This window comes from Scyliorhinus torazame, chromosome 4 (genome assembly GCF_047496885.1).
Source record: "Scyliorhinus torazame isolate Kashiwa2021f chromosome 4, sScyTor2.1, whole genome shotgun sequence".
Taxonomy (NCBI): domain Eukaryota; kingdom Metazoa; phylum Chordata; class Chondrichthyes; order Carcharhiniformes; family Scyliorhinidae; genus Scyliorhinus; species Scyliorhinus torazame.
This window is the reverse complement of record NC_092710.1, coordinates 51,139,479-51,155,855: the sequence shown is the minus strand read 5'-3', so window position 1 is coordinate 51,155,855 and position 16,377 is coordinate 51,139,479. Positions and strand designations below refer to the sequence as shown.

The following is a 16,377-nucleotide window of genomic DNA, read 5'->3' as shown; positions in this document are numbered from 1 at the left end:
ATCGGCGCCCCCAGGCCTGCCACCGCCTGCTCCTCCACTTTCGGGAACCTCAACTGGTCCAGGAACTGCCGCATCCCCTCCTCTCCCTCTGGGGGCTGAGACCTATACAGTTCTTCATAAAAGGTCTTAAACACTTCATTTATCTTTCCTGCCCTTCGCACAGTGTCTCCCCTTTCATCCCTAATTCCTCCTATCTCCCTCGCTGCTGCCCTCTTTCGCAGTTGGTGCGCCAACAGGCGACTAGCCTTTTCCCCATATTCATAACTCCTCCCCTGTGCCTTCCTCCACGGAACTCCGTCTTACTGGTGGTCAGAAGGTCAAACTCGGTCTGGAGTCGTCTCCTCTCCCTGTATAGCTCCTCCTCCGGGGTCTCTGCAAATTCCCTGTCCACCCTTAAAATCTCCCCCAGTAATCTATCCCTTTCCTTGGCCTCTGTTTTCCTTTTGTGGGCCCCAATAGAAATCAGCTCTCCTCTGACCACCGCTTTTAGTGCTTCCCAGACCACTCCCACAGGGACCTCGCCGTCGTCATTGACCTCCAGGTATCTCTCGATACACCCCCTCACTCTTGGACACGCTCCCTCATCCGCCATCAGTCCCACATCTAATCGCCAGAGTGTTCTCTGCTCCCTGTCCTCTCCTACTTCCAGGTCCACCCAATGTGGGGCATGATCCGAAACCGCTATGGCTGAGTATTCAGCTTCTTCCACCCTAGAGATCAACGACCTTCCTAAAACAAAAAAATCTATCCGGGGGTACACTTTATGGACGTGGGAGAAGAAGGAATACTCCCTAGCCCTGGGTCTAAGAAATCGCCATGGATCCACTCCCCACATTTGGTCCATAAACCCCTTAAGTACCTTGGCCGCTGCCGGCCTTCTTCCAGTCCTTGAGCTGGATCTATCTAGCCCCGGGTCCAGCACCATATTAAAGTCCCCTCCTAAAATCAAATTTCCTGCCTCCAGGTCCGGAATACGCCCCAGCATCCATCTCATGAACCCCGCATAGTCCCAATTTGGGGCATACACATTAACCAATACGACCTCCATTCCCTCCAGCCTACCACTCACCATTACATATCTACCTCCACTATCTGCTACGATGTTCTTTGCTTCAAATGCTACCCGTTTCCCCACCAAAATGGCCACCCCTCTGTTCTTTGCGTCCAGTCCTGAGTGGAACACCTGTCCCACCCATCCTTTCCTTAGCCTAACTTGGTCTGCCACGTTAGACCACGTCTGCCCTCAGTCCTTTCAAATGCGCGAGCGCTCGGGCCCTTTTTATCGGTCCATTCAGGCCTCTCACGTTCCACGTGATCAGCTTCACTGGGGGGCTACCTGCCCCCCTCCCGTGTCGACTAGCCATTACCTTCTCTAGGCCAGTCCCATATCCCGCCTCCGCGCTCCCGCTCGCTCCCCCAGCGTCGCATTCTGCCCCCGACCACCCTCTCTTTAGCCATTTCCTTTTGGATTTCACAGCAGCAACCCGGTTGTCCCCCCCCCCCCCCACCCCCCCCCCCCACCCCCCCGCCTCGCTAGATCCCTATCTAGCTTGATTGCTCCCCCCATATCACTTCCGTAAGTCAGCTGACTTCAACTGACCCCGGCTACTCCTGCTCGCTCCTCGACCCCCCCGGTGTGAGGGAACTCCCGTCCGCCTTGCGCCTATTTTCCCGCCTTATTCTTTCTGGCGCGGGAACATCCCTTTACCTGACCCGCCTCTTATGGCGCAGCTCCCTTTCCCCTCCCCCTCTCCTTCCCCATTCTCCGACTATGTCCCGCCTCTCCCCCCTCACCGGCGCCCACATTTCCCCAGTGTCCCCCCCTTCCCTGTTTACTTCTCGATTAACTTTCCCCATCCCATTAACAAAAACAATAATAACAACAATAACAGTTCCCTGCAGCATCAGTCCCTCAGTTCCGGTCCAGTTTCTCTTCATTGATGAAGGACCATGCTTCCTCCGCCGTCTCAAAATAATAGCGTCTCTCCTGATGCGTGACCCATAGTCTTGCCGGCTGCAGCATCCCAAACTTCACCTTCCTTTTGTGCAAAACCTCTTTGGCTCGGTTGAAGCTCGCCCTCCTTCTCGCCACCTCCGCACTCCAATCCTGGTAGATCCTTACCACCGCATTCTCCCATCTGCTACTCCACACCTTTTTAGCCCATCTCAGGACCTCTTCTCTGTCCTTAAGGCGGGAGAATCGCACGATTATCGCCCTCAGTGGCTCTCCCGCTTTTGGTCTTCTCGCCGGGATCCGATTTGCCCACTCCACCTCCATGGGGCCCGCAGGGGCCTCAGCACCCATCAGTGAGCTCAGCATCTTACTTGCGTACGCTCCACAGTCCACTCCTTCCACACCCTCCGGGAGACCTAGTATCCTGAGGTTCTTCCTTCGCGCTCCATTTTCAAGGGCCTCAATCCTGTCAGCACACTTTTTATGAAGTGCCTCGTGCGTCTGAGTCTTGACCGCCAGGCCCAGGACCTCGTCCTCAATACCTGACACCTTCTGCTCCACCACGCGAAGTTCAGTCTCCTGGGTCTTTAAAGTCTCCTTAAGCCCCTCAATTGCCTGGAACAACGGAGTCATTACCTCCTTCTTCAGCAGGTCCACGCACCGTCTCACCACCTCGTCCTGCTCAGGCCCCCATGTCGCCTGCGATTTCTCCGCCGCCATTTTGTTCCACTCCCTCTGACCTTCTGGCTGCAGATTCTTCGGGCTGCAGCCGCCGCCGCCGGTTTTTCCCTCCGTCGTTCGACTCCCTTCCCTCGCGCCTCGCACCGGGTTTTTCGGCCGTCAAAGTCCCCGTTGGGGCTCTTAAAAGAGCCCGAAGTTCCGTCGGAGCTGGAGCCGCCGAAACGTGCGGCTAGCTCATCCCTGCCGCAACCGGAAGTCGGCTCAGTCGTGGTTTAAGTTGGTGCTGTGGCTTAGCTTGGTAAAGCGCCTGTCTAAGTAAACAGGAGATTTTAAGTTCAAATCTCAGCAGTGCCTTTATACCTTTACGTCAAAAGAAGTAACCTGTTATGAAAAGCTCCCAATTTAATGGTGAATGCAGAGTTTATTGGCAAACACTCCATGGCACTAACCTTGAAGGTGCCCTCCCTACTCTTAGACTAGGGAAAGAGTAGGACCAGTCAAGGACAGGGATGGGAAGTTGTGTGTGGAGTCTGAAGAGATAGGCGAGATACTAAATGAATATTTTTCGTCAGTATTCACTCAGGAAAAAGATAATGTTGTGGAGGAGAATGCTGAGACCCAGGCTAATAGAATATATGGCATTGAGGTACGTAGGGAAGAGGTGTTGGCAATTCTGGACAGGCTGAAAATAGATAAGTCCCCGGGTCCTGATGGGATTTATCCTAGGATTCTCTGGGAGGCCAGGGAAGAGATTGCTGGACCTTTGGCTTTGATTTTTATGTCATCATTGGCTACAGGAATAGTGCCAGAGGACTGGAGGATAGCAAATGTGGTCCCTTTGTTCAAAAAGGGGAGCAGAGACAACCCCGGCAACTATAGACCAGTGAGCCTCACGTCTGTAGTGGGTAAAGTCTTGGAGGGGATTATAAGAGACAAGATTTATAATCATCTAGATAGGAATAATATGATCAGGGATAGTCAGCATGGCTTTGTGAAGGGTAGGTCATGCCTCACAAACCTTATCGAGTTCTTTGAGAAGGTGACTGAACAGGTAGACGAGGGTAGAGCAGTTGATGTGGTGTATATGGATTTCAGCAAAGCGTTTGATAATGTTCCCCACGGTAGGCTATTGCAGAAAATACACAGGCTGGGGATTGAGGGTGATTTAGAGATGTGGATCAGAAATTGGCTAGCTGAAAGAAGACAGAGGGTGGTGGTTGATGGGAAATGTTCAGAATGGAGTTCAGTTACAAGTGGAGTACCACAAGGATCTGTTCTGGGGCCGTTGCTGTTTGTCATTTTTATCAATGACCTAGAGGAAGGCGCAGAAGGGTGGGTGAGTCAATTTGCAGACGATACTAAAGTCGGTGGTGTTGTCGATAGTGTGGAAGGATGTAGCAGGTTACAGAGGGATTTAAATAAGCTGCAGAGCTGGGCTGAGAGGTGGCAAATGGAGTTTAATGTAGAGAAGTATGAGGTGATTCACTTTGGAAGGAATAACAGGAATGCGGAATATTTGGCTAATGGTAAAGTTCTTGGAAGTGTGGATGAGCAGAGGGATCTAGGTTTCCATGTACATAGATCCCTGAAAGTTGCCACCCAGGTTGATAGGGTTGTGAAGAAGGCCTATGGAGAGTTGGCCTTTATTGGCAGAGGGATTGAGTTCCGGAGTCAGGAGGTCATGTTGCAGCTGTACAGAACTCTGGTACGGCCGCATTTGGAGTATTGCGTACAGTTCTGGTCACCGCATTATAGGAAGGACGTGGAGGCTTTGGAGTGGGTGCAGAGAAGATTTACCAGGATGTTGCCTGGTATGGAGGGAAAATCTTATGAGGAAAGGCTGATGGACTTGAGGTTGGTTTCGTGGGAGAGAAGAAGGTTAAGAGGAGACTTAATAGAGGCATGCAAAATGATCAGGGGGTTAGATAGGGTGGACAGTGAGAGCCTTCTCCCGCGGATGGAAATGGCTGGCACGAGGGGACATAGCTTTAAACTGAGGGGTAATAGATATAGGACAGAGGTCAGAGGTAGGTTCTTTACGCAAAGAGTAGTGAGGCCGTGGAATGCCCTACCTGCTACAGTAGTGAACTCGCCAACATTGAGGGCATTTAAAAGTTTATTGGATAAACATATGGATGATAATGGCATAGTGTAGGTTAGATGGCTTTTGTTTAGGTGCAACATCGTGGGCCGAAGGGCCTGTACTGCGCTTTATCATTCTATGTTCTATGTTCTATGTAATCATTCAATCTTTGCTCACAGACATCGCTGACAAACATTCAAAATGTTCCTACTGGATTTCCTGAGGTCAATCCTGTCGTGCATTCAAAGGAAAATACTGCACATGTTGTGAATGTGCATGAGAAACTAAAAATGATTGGATTAAAGCACATAACATTTGAGGATGTCTGCGGAGCCAGACACAAAGATAATGTTTCAAATCCATGTGATCCTTATTCCGAGCTGAAGCGAGGTTACATGCAATGGAGTAGATGAGGAAAATGGAAGTTGCGTGAAAAGTGGGAGATATGGAAGTTTGAATCAAGTTTGACATAAATCACGGGAGAGCAATCTTGAAGGTCAGTACCATAGAAATGTTGTCAACATTTTCTGTGTTCACCATTAAATGAACCTTTACAGGCTACATGCTTAAACCTGAATGTATAAAGGTACTGCTGAGATTTGAACTCAGAATCTTCTGTTTACAAGACAGGCGCTTTAACCATCTAAGCCACAGCACCAATCTGCAAGACAGCTTTGCAAATGTAGAACAGATTTCAATTGTTTTGATTAAACATCAGTATTGTTGATTTCTCCTGCTGACTTTGAGAGTGCAAATTAAAATATTCATTGCCACTGGGCTTTTGAAACTGTAAAAATTGCAGTTATTCTGAAAGTTAATAATTTAAAAACAGTTCTGCAGGAAAGGAGCATACAACAGGAAATATTTTGCGAATTGGTAAGTGATTAAACATGGCCAGAAAACTATAGTGATATAATGCAGGACAAGTCCAGGAGAGAGTTTAAACGTCAACTGAAAATCTAGCAAAAATTCTTGAAAATTCTGGACGGCTGTTGCAATTTTGCAAACACGACGTTGTCACGGTTCTTCCACTTTCCATAAAGCATCCTGCATTCTTTATTTTTATTTCCTACCGTTCATTGGGAAGCAAACGCCTTGAGCCAAAATCACAGCCCTGACAGGGACTTGAACCCTGGACCATCAGATTAAAAGTCTGATACTCTACCAACTGAGCTACCAGGGCCCAATGTAAAACTGTTCTCATAGCTCACTTCAAAGTCTCATATTGTATCTTTTGAATTTCCTTCACTGGTCATTCAGCCTCTCCAGCTCATTTCCCTCGCAAGCAGACCGGCAGCCTCCCTTTGGTTTCCTTTCTCAAATTCTTCAACTTGGACTCGCATTTTACCAATGACCTGTGATGTGGCAACTGTTGTTGCCCAGGGACATGCACTGGGACTTCAAGACATTGAAGATTACGGTTAGTTCGCTGAGATATGAGTGGGAAGCTACAGAGCTACAGGTTGTATTTTAAGAGGGGGAATAAAGGGTGTCATCTGTTGTTTGTTGTGGCAGAGTGTGAACGCAAGTAAGCTCACCTAGAAAACTAACAAATTATGCAAATCGCAAATTTCAGGGTGTCAATAGATCTGTCAACACCACATCTTCATGGAAAATGCCCATCAATTTATCCTGCCCGAATCGTTCTTGCTAACATGCAGCAACATATATCGTCCAATAAAAAAGCAAATTACTGCGGATGTGAAATCTGAATTAAAACAGGAAATGATGGAAAATCTCAGTGGGTCTGGCAGCATCTGTGAAGAGAGAACCGAGCTAACGTTTCGAAGTTGGGTCACTCTTCATCAGAGTAAATCATTTAATCATTCAATCTTTGCTCACAGACATCGCTGACAAACATTCAAAATGTTCCTACTGGATTTACTGAGGTCAATCCTGTCGTGCATTCAAAGGAAAATACTGCACATATTGTGAATCTGCATGAGAAACTAAAAATGATTGGGTGAAAGCTCATAAAATTTGAGGATGTCTGTGGAGCGAAACACAAAGTTAATGTTTCAAATCCGTGTGATCCTTATTCAGAGCTGAAGCGAGGTTACATGCAATGGAGTAGATGAGGAAAATGGAAGTTGCGTGAAAAATGGGAGATATGGAAGTTTGAATCAAGTTTGACATAAAACAGGGGAAAGCAATCTTGAAGGTCAGTACCACAGAAATGTTGTCAACATTTTCTGTGTTCACCATTAAAAGAGGAGAATTCTTCACAGACTACATACTTTGACCTGAATGTATAAAGGTACTGCTAAGATTTGAACTCAGGATCTCCTGTTTACAAAACAGGCACTTTAACCATCTAAGCCACAGCACCAATCTGCAAGACAGGCTTGCAAGTGTGGAACAGATTTCAATTGTTTTGATTAAACATCAGTATTGTTGATTTCTCCTGCTGACTTTGAGAGTGCAAATTAAAATATTCATCGGCACTGGGCTTTTGACACTGTAAAAATTGCAGTTATTCTGAAAGTTATTAATTTAAAAGCAGTTCTGCAAGAAAGAAGTATACAAACAGGAAATATTTTGCGAATTGGTAAGTGATTAAACATGGCCAGAAAACTATAGTGATATCATGCAGGACAAGTTCAGGAGAGAGTTTAAACATCAACTGAAAATCTAGCAAAAATTCTTGAAAATTCTGGACGGCTGTTGCAATTTGGCAAACACGACGTTGTCACGGTTCTTCCACTTTCCATAAAGCATCCTGCATGCTTTATTTTTATTTCTGACCGTTCATTGGGAAGCAAACGCCTTGAGCCAAAATCAAAGCCCTGACAGGGACTTGAACCCTGGACCCTCAGATTAAAAGTCTGATGCTCTACCGACTGAGCTACCAGGGCCCATTATGAAAATATTCTCATAGCTGACTTCAAAGTCTCATATTGTATCTTTTGAATTTCCTTCACTGGTGATTCAGCCTCTCCAGCTCATTTCCCTCGCAAGCAGACCGGCAGCCTCCCTTCGGCTTTCTTTCTCAAATTCTTCAACTTGGACTCGCATTTTACCAATGACCTGTGATGTGACAACTGTTGTGACCCAGGGACATGCACTGGGACTTCAAGACATTGAAGATTACGGTTAGTTCGCTGAGATATCAGTGGGAAGCTGCAGAGATACAGATTGTATTTTGAGAGAGGTAATAAAGCGTGTCATCTGTTGTTTGTTGTGGCAGAGTGTGAACGCAAGTAAGCTCATCTAGTAAAGTAGCAAATTATGCAAATCGCAAATTCTCAGGGTGTAAATAGATCTGCAAATGCCACATCTTCATGGAAAACGCCCCATCCTTTATCCCGCCCAAATCGTTCTTGCTGACATGCAGCAACATATATCGTCCAATAAAAAGGCAAATTACTGCAGATGTGAAATCTGAAAAAAAACAGGAAATGATGGAAAATCTCAGTGGGTCTGGCAGCATCTGTGAAGAGAGAACCGAGCTAACGTTTCGAGGCTGCGTCACTCTTCATCAGAGTAAATCATTTAATCATTCAATCTTTGCTCACAGACATCGCTGACAGACATTCAAAATGCTCCTACTGGATTTCCTGAGGTCAATCCTGTCGTGCATTCAAAGGAAAATACTGCACATGTTGTGAATGTGCATGAGAAACTAAAAATGATTGGATTAAAGCACATAACATTTGAGGATGTCTGTGGAGCCAAACACAAAGTTAATGTTTCAAATCCGTGTGATACTTATTCAGAGCTGAAGCGAGGTTACATGCAATGGAGTAGATGAGGAAAATGGGAGTTGCGTGAAAAATGGGAGATATGGAAGTTTGACGTAAAACAGGGGAAAGCAATCTTGAAGGTCAGTCCCACAGAAATGTTGTCAACATTTTCTGTGTTTACCATTATATGAGAAGCACTCTTCACAGGCTACATGCTTTGACCTGAATGCACAAAGGGACTGCTGAGATTTGAACACAGGATCTCCTATTTACAAGACAGGCGCTTTAACCATCTAAGCCACAGCACCAACCTGCACAGCAGCTTTGCAAGTGTAGAACAGATTTCAATTGTTTTGATTGAACATCAGTATTGTTGATTTCTCCTGCTGACTTTGAGAGTTCAAATTAAAATATTCATCGGCACTGGGCTTTTGACACTGTAAAAATTGCAGTTATTCTGAAAGTTATTAATTTAAAAGCAGTTCTGCAGGAAAGAAGTATACAAACAGGAAATATTTTGCGAATTGGGAAGTGATTAAATATGGCCAGAAAACAATAGTGGTATAATGCAGGACAACACCAGGAGAGAGTTTTTACATTCACTTTAAATCTAGCAAAAATTCTTGAAAATTCTGGACGGCTGTTGCAATTTGGCAAACACGACGTTGTCACGGTTCTTCCACTTTCCATAAAGCATCCTGCATTCTTTATTTTTATTTCCGACCGTTCATTGGGAAGCAAACGCCTTGAGCCAAAATCAAAGCCCTGACAGGGACTTGAACCCTGGACCATCAGATTAAAAGCCTGATGCTCTACCAACTGAGCTACCAGGGCCCAACGTAAAAAAGTTCTCATAGCTCACTTCAAAGTCTCATATTGTATCTTTTGAATTTCCTTCACTGGTAATTCAGCCTCTCCACCTCATTTCCCTCGCAAGCAGACCGGCAGCCTCCCTTCGGCTTTCTTTCTCAAATTCTTCAACGTGGACTCGCATTTTACCAATGACCTGTGATGTGACAACTGTTGTGACCCAGGGACATGCACTGGGACTTCAATACATTGAAGATTATGTTTAGTTCGCTGAGATATCAGTGGGAAGCTGCAGAGATACAGATTGTATTTTGAGAGAGGGAATAAAGCATGTCATCTGTTGTTTGTTGTGGCAGAGTGTGAACGCAAGTAAGCTCATCGAGTAAAGTAACAAATTATGCAAATCGCAAAGCTTCAGGGTGTAAATAGATCTGTCAACGCCACATCTTCATGGAAAACGCCCCATCCTTTATCCCGCCCAAATCGTTCTTGCTGACATGCAGCAACATATATCGTCCAATAAAAAGGCAAATTACTGCAGTTATGAAATCTGAAAAAAAACAGGATATGATGGAAAATCTCAGTGGGTCTGGCAGCATCTGTGAAGAGAGAACCGAGCTAACGTTTCGAGGCTGCGTCACTCTTCATCAGAGTAAATCATTTAATCATTCAATCTTTGCTCACAGACATCGCTGACAGACATTCAACATGCTCCTACTGGATTTCCTGAGGTCAATCCTGTCGTGCATTCAAAGGAAAATACTGCACATGTTGTGAATGTGCATGAGAAACTAAAAATGATTGGATTAAAGCTCATAAAATTTGAGGATGTTGTGGAGCCAAACACAAAGTTAATGTTTCAAATCCGTGTGATCCTTATTCAGAGCTGAAGCGAGGTTACATGCAATGGAGTAGATGAGGAAAATGGAAGTTGCGTGAAAAATGGGCGATAGGGAAGTTCGAATCAAGTTTGACATAAAACAAGGGAAAGCAATCTTGAAGGTCAGTACCACAGAAATGTTGTCAACATTTTCTGTGTTCACCATTAAATGAGGAGCATTCTTCACAGGCTACATGCTTTGACCTGAATGTATGAAGGTACTGCTGAGATTTAACTCAGGATCTACTGTTTACAAGACAGGCACTTTAACCATCTAAGCCACAGCACCAATCTGTAAGACAGGTTTGCAAGTGTGGAACAGATTTCAATTGTTTTGATTAAACATCAGTATTGTTGATTTCTCCTGCTGACTTTGAGAGTGCAAATTATAATATTCATCGGCACTGGGCTTTTGAAACTGTAAAGATTACAGTTGTTTCTGAAAGTTATTAATTTAAAAGCAGTTCTGCAAGAAAGAAGTATACAAACAGGAAATATTTTGCAAATTGGTAAGTGATTAAACATGGCCAGAAAACTATAGTGATATAATGCAGGACAAGTCCAGGAGAGAGTTTAAACATCAACTGAAAATCTCGCAACAATTCTTGAAAATTCTGGACGGCTCTTGCAATTTGGCAATCACGACGTTGTCACGATTGTTCCACTTTCCATTAAGCATCCTGCATTCTTTATTTTTATTTCCGACCGTTCATTGGGAAGCAAACGCCTTGAGCCAAAATCGAAACCCTGACAGGGACTTGAACCCTGGACCCTCAGATTAAAAGTCTAATGCTCTACCGACTGAGCTACCAAGGACCATTTAAAAAATTTTCTCACAGCTCACTTCAAAGTCTCATATTGTATCTTTTGAATTTCCTTCACTGGTCATTCAGCCTCTCCAGCTCATTTCCCTCGCAAGCAGACCGGCAGCGTCCCTTCGGCTTTCTTTCTCAAATTCTTCAACTTGGACTCGCATTTTTCCAATGACCTGTGATGTGACAACTGTTGTTACCCAGGGACATGCACTGGGACTTCAAGACATTGAAGATTACGGTTAGTTCGCTGAGATATCAGTGGGAAGCTGCAGAGATACAGATTGTATTTTGAGAGAGGTAATAAAGCGTGTCATCTGTTGTTTGTTGTGGCAGAGTGTGAACGCAAGTAAGCTCATCGAGTAAAGTAGCAAATTATGCAAATCGCAATGTTTCAGGGTGTAAATAGATCTGTCAACGCCACATCTTCATGGAAAACGCCCCATCCTTTATTCCGCACAAATCGTTCTTGCTGACATGCAGCAACATATATCGTCCAATAAAAAGGCAAATTACTGCAGTTATGAAATTTGAAAAAAAACAGGAAATGATGGAAAATCTTAGTGGGTCTGGCAGCATCTGTGAAGAGAGAACCGAGCTAACGTTTCGAGGCTGGGTCACTCTTCATCAGAGTAAATCATTTAATCATTCAATCTTTGCTCACAGACATCGCTGACAGACATTCAAAATGTTCCTTCTGGATTTCCTGAGGTCAATCCTGTCGTGCATTCAAAGGAAAATACTGCACATGTTGTGAATCTGCATGAGAAACTAAAAATGATTAGATTAAAGCTCATAAAATTTGAGGATGTCTGTGGAGCCAGACACAAAGTTAATGTTTCAAATCCGTGTGACCCTTATTCAGAGCTGAAGCGAGGTTACATGCAATGGAGTAGATGAGGAAAATGGAAGTTGCGTGAAAAGTGGGAGATATGGAAGTTTGAATCAAGTTTGACATAAAGCAAGGGAAAGCAATCTTGAATGTCAGCACCACAGAAATGTTGTCAACATTTTCTGTGTTCACCATTAAATGACAAGCATTTTTCACAGGTTACATGCTTTGACCTGAAAGTGTAAATGTCTTGCTGAGATTTGATCTCAGGATCACGTGTTTCCAAGACAGGCACTTTAACCATCTAAGCCACAGCACCAACCTACATGACATGTTTGCAAGTGTAGAACAGATTTCAATTGTTTTGATTAAACATCAGTATTGTTGATTTCTCCTGCTGACTTTGAGAGTGCAAACTAAAATATTCATCGGCACTGGGCTTTTGAAACTGTAAAAATTGCAGTTATTTCTGAAAGTTATTCATTTAAAAGCAGTTCTGCAGGAAAGAAGTATAGAAACAGAAAATATTTTGTGAATTGGGAAGTGATTAAACATGGCCAGAAAACTACAGTGGTGTAATGCAGGACAAGACCAGGAGAGTTTTTACATTCACTGAAAATCTAGCAAAAATTCTTGAAAATTCCGGACGGCTCTTGCAATTTGACAAACACGACATTGTCACGGTTCTTCCACTTTCCATAAAGCATCCTGCATTCTTTATTTTTTATTTCTGACCATTCATTGGGAAGCAAACACCTTGAGCCAAAATCAAAGCCCTGACAGGGACTTGAATCCTGGACCCTCAGATTAAAAGTCTGATGCTCTACGGACTGAGCTACCATAGCTCATATCAAAGTCTCATATTGTATCTTTTGAATTTCCTTCACTGGTCATTCAGCCTCTCCAGCTCATTTCCCTCGCAAATGTTGAATCCCAAATTTCTTTCTCCGTCAGTCTGGCCTCAATAAAAGTCGAGATGGATTTGCAGGTAGAACATTAGTTATTTCATTCAGCTTGCAAGCTACCTAGTCCACAGTGATACAGATAACATGTTGCTCTCTGCTGCCCCGGGAACTAAGTGAATGTCCCAGACAAAGAGATCAGTACTGATACATTCAAATGGCATCAAGTTTCACATACTCGACACCCCTAGGTCATCCTATGTCCCTCCTGACTTGTTTGATCTATTCTGATTGTCTCACTTCCAATCCCTTTCTCCGGCCCCTATCAATTCAACATCACTCTCATAGACACACCTCTTCCTGCTTTTTTCCATGCGGTCTAAAATCCTTTGTCTCTACTTGCCAGAATCAAAGTGGCTTATTTCTACATTACATTAACTAATATCTCTAAAGTAACTATTTTATATCACATTCGTCATTCCCTCCTTTTATCATTCCATGATAACCGAACTATCCAATCCATAGCTACGGTTCCTCATCTAAAAAGAGCTGTTGCTGCATTTTCAATTCCTGTCTTAGCCCCCCTTCATCTGCTTCACCCTCATGGATTTTAACAGTTAAATTTTTTGGGGCGGTGATCTGATCCAGTGCATCCCGCATTCTACCCATCACACATTTAAGGATGGCCAGGCCCACAAAGATGCAGCCGATAGCTACCACTCGATACATGGCCATATTTATCAACCAGTCCTTCCAACCTCCAAATCCCCAGTTACCCCAAGAGCCAGGATCCTGCATCCCGTCCAAGTGATCCCGTATGCGATCCATAAATTTAGTGATGTTAGCGGTCAAGTCTTGAACTCCCACGATACACTTGCCCTGCACTATGGCGCATGCCCCACCCTCACGGGCCAGAAGATAGTCAAGAGCATACCGGTTCTGCATTGCAAACAACCGTAGCTGAGACAACTCCTTGGTTATTGCCCCGAGGGCTCCCAAGGTTTCATTTCCCAAGATGGTAAGGCCGTAAATAAAATAATTCCGATCACTGACAGCCAAGGAACCCCCCACGCCTCCCAGTGTCAATACGCTCAGAATGCCCCACCCGGCTGAGTGGCCCCGGTTGGGTGCAAGAACCTGAGGTTTTTTCCAGTTCTCGCAAAATTCAGCAGAGACGGCCCGGCGTGCTAACTGATTATGCAGGTTCCACGCCGAAGGGCAGGGGACTGTGGTAGGGACTAGAGTCCCTATAGCAATTCGGCGGGGAAATGGGGGTGACAAAAAAATTGGTCGCTGTACCATTAAATAAAAAGTAATATCCTTGCTCCGTGTGCAGGCTAGCATCACAATCAGCATATCGGTTGCGTAAGGACCCTCCAGTAGCCCAGTTTATCCAACTTTGAAACGCCCATTCGGGCCGCCTAGCAATGCGGAAAGCCCTAGTCCCAACAGTGATATGAGAGACATTCGCCCAGCCACAAAGGAGCTGGAGGCCGGCGTTCAATGGAACGCAAGTGGTGTTGTAACAAACGCATTGGCTAGACGCCTGGGTGATATGGCACCTCCTGTCCGTACAGGTGGGAAACAGACATGTTATATTTGTGTCCACCTCTACCAGCAAACAGCCATATCCTTCACTGCTGAAGCAATTCTCGTACGACCGGGAATCCCTATTGGGAGTGAAGTGGCTAGGTATGTACGCCCTCCACCGTCGCAGCCTATCGTACTATGAATGGGAATTATCCCGAGGAAAGGGAAGGCAAATAGCCGGTGGTGCTGAATCCGGATCGTAAGGAAGAGTGACTTGCTCGGGCAGTGGCTCGGAATGCTGACAATGAACCACCGTTTGGGTAGTGCCCCAAAGCGGTGAAACAGAAAATAACCTAGACACCGTTGCGGGGTTTGGGTAGCAGACAACCCGTCCCTGGCCATACAAGCGGTGGTAAATCTGGTAGAAGAGATTCATACTACCCGGGTTTTCCTCAGTTTGGCCTTTAATTAACTTAAGTGTATCTCCCGGTAACCTACGTTCTAGCTGTACTTCCCTTCTCATACGCCCCGTCCTCTATCTAGTCCCTTTCACTTTCTCATAGCCTCTTCCTACGCTCTCCTGACGGCCTGATTTTACCTTTATTGCACCACTCTTAACACATCCAAAATCGAATTTACATGTATTCCAAAAACAAGGCAATGTCCACATAATGTTCCCTTCCCATCGCCGGGACCGGTGCAACTGCTTCATGACTCCTGCATTCTCCTTAACTTTGATGACCTTCCATGAGTCGATACCATGTCCTCGTATATGGGGGCAGCGAAGAACATCACCTTTGCAGAGGTGATGTAACCTTGTAGATTGGTTGGGGCTACACAGATACATAATATTCCCCTTTTCCATGTCCATCGCCAATAACACGCCAAGCGAAGTGAGGCCAAATATCATACAGACGATGCGTAGCCACTCCATCATGCTCCACACCTGTAAAATAGCACTGGAGAAGGGAGGCAGTTTAGTATCCGACCTTTTACAGTAGTGGAGATGGACTCAATTTACAGTGATGTAGGTGGACCCAAGCACTTCGCCCCTCCACTTTAACTGCTGTGGGGGTGGTAAGGAGAACTTGGAAGGGCCTGTCCCATCGCGGTTCCGATCCCTTCCTAGTCCAATTTTTGACCATGACATAACTACCGGGCTGGACTGAAAGTGAGCTAAGTACTTGGGGCGATGGCTGGTGAGCCGCGCGGACCTGGCAATGGAGTTCCTTGAGCACTTGCGTGAGGGCTAGAACATAGGTGGTCATCTCTTCAGTCATCTGATGAAACTGAACCAGTCTGGGAACCTGCAGGCTCCAGGGAGTTCTAAGAGGCCTGCCATAAAGAATCTCGGCGGGAGAGAGCCGGGCCGGACCCGCAGGTGTAACCCGCAGCTGGAAGAGGGCAACGGGGAGCAACTTAAGCCATGTCAGTCCCGTGTCTGCTCTTAATTTAGCCAATTTAGTTTTGAGGGTCTGATTGTGTCTCTCAACCAACCCGGCCGCCTGCGGTCTATAAGCACAGTGTAACTGCTGGCGTATGCCCAACTGTGAGCAAAACTCCTTGTTAATTTGTCCAATTAAATGAGGCCCATTATCAGAACTTAACTGAGCTGGTATACCGGACCGGGGAATGAATTCCCTCATCAAGACTTTAACCACAGTAGCAACTTTATTATCGATAGTCGGATATGCCTCGACCCATCTGCTGAACACATCCACAATGACCAAAACATATTTATAACATTGACACCTTTCCAACTCAATGTAATCCATTTGGAGCGTCTCAAAGGAACCACTGGGCAACGGGGTTTGCCCCATCCCACAAGAGATACCTTTTCCGGTGTTATATTGCTGACAAATCAAACACCGATTACTGATACTTTGGGCCAACCCCTGCATTTTAGGGTGCCACCAAGTGTCCAGCAACAAATCACTAGTCCCTCGAGCCCCACAATGAGTTGCAAAGTGTACACATTCAATGACCCATAAAGCCAGCACATCAGACATATAAGTCTGATGTGCAGGCGTGGTCCATAAAGAGGAAACAGAATCATATGTACAACCTAAACGTTTCCACATTTGTTTATCACTCTCAGGAGCGTCCTCCTGTAACCTTATGACGTCTTGGATGGTTGGCATTGACTTGTCAGAAGCAGACATATTTATAGTAGATCGTTTAGTCTGACTTAACATCTTAGGCATCTTAAC

General features: G+C 45.3%; 6 non-coding genes across 6 annotated transcripts; all 6 read right to left on the bottom strand.

The window, feature by feature from the left end:
- Window positions 1–5,302: 5,302 nt before the first annotated feature.
- trnat-ugu (transfer RNA threonine (anticodon UGU)) lies at window positions 5,303–5,376 on the bottom strand. The gene has a single exon. It is a non-coding gene; the product is annotated as a tRNA-Thr (tRNA).
- A 452-nt stretch (window positions 5,377–5,828) lies between these two features.
- trnak-uuu (transfer RNA lysine (anticodon UUU)) lies at window positions 5,829–5,901 on the bottom strand. Its single transcript has one exon. It is a non-coding gene; the product is annotated as a tRNA-Lys (tRNA).
- A 1,072-nt stretch (window positions 5,902–6,973) lies between these two features.
- Window positions 6,974–7,047, bottom strand: trnat-ugu (transfer RNA threonine (anticodon UGU)). Its single transcript has one exon. It is a non-coding gene; the product is annotated as a tRNA-Thr (tRNA).
- Window positions 7,048–7,500: 453 nt separating this feature from the next.
- Window positions 7,501–7,573, bottom strand: trnak-uuu (transfer RNA lysine (anticodon UUU)). Its single transcript has one exon. It is a non-coding gene; the product is annotated as a tRNA-Lys (tRNA).
- Window positions 7,574–9,162: 1,589 nt separating this feature from the next.
- Window positions 9,163–9,235, bottom strand: trnak-uuu (transfer RNA lysine (anticodon UUU)). The gene has a single exon. It is a non-coding gene; the product is annotated as a tRNA-Lys (tRNA).
- A 1,599-nt stretch (window positions 9,236–10,834) lies between these two features.
- trnak-uuu (transfer RNA lysine (anticodon UUU)) lies at window positions 10,835–10,907 on the bottom strand. Its single transcript has one exon. It is a non-coding gene; the product is annotated as a tRNA-Lys (tRNA).
- Window positions 10,908–16,377: the final 5,470 nt, after the last annotated feature.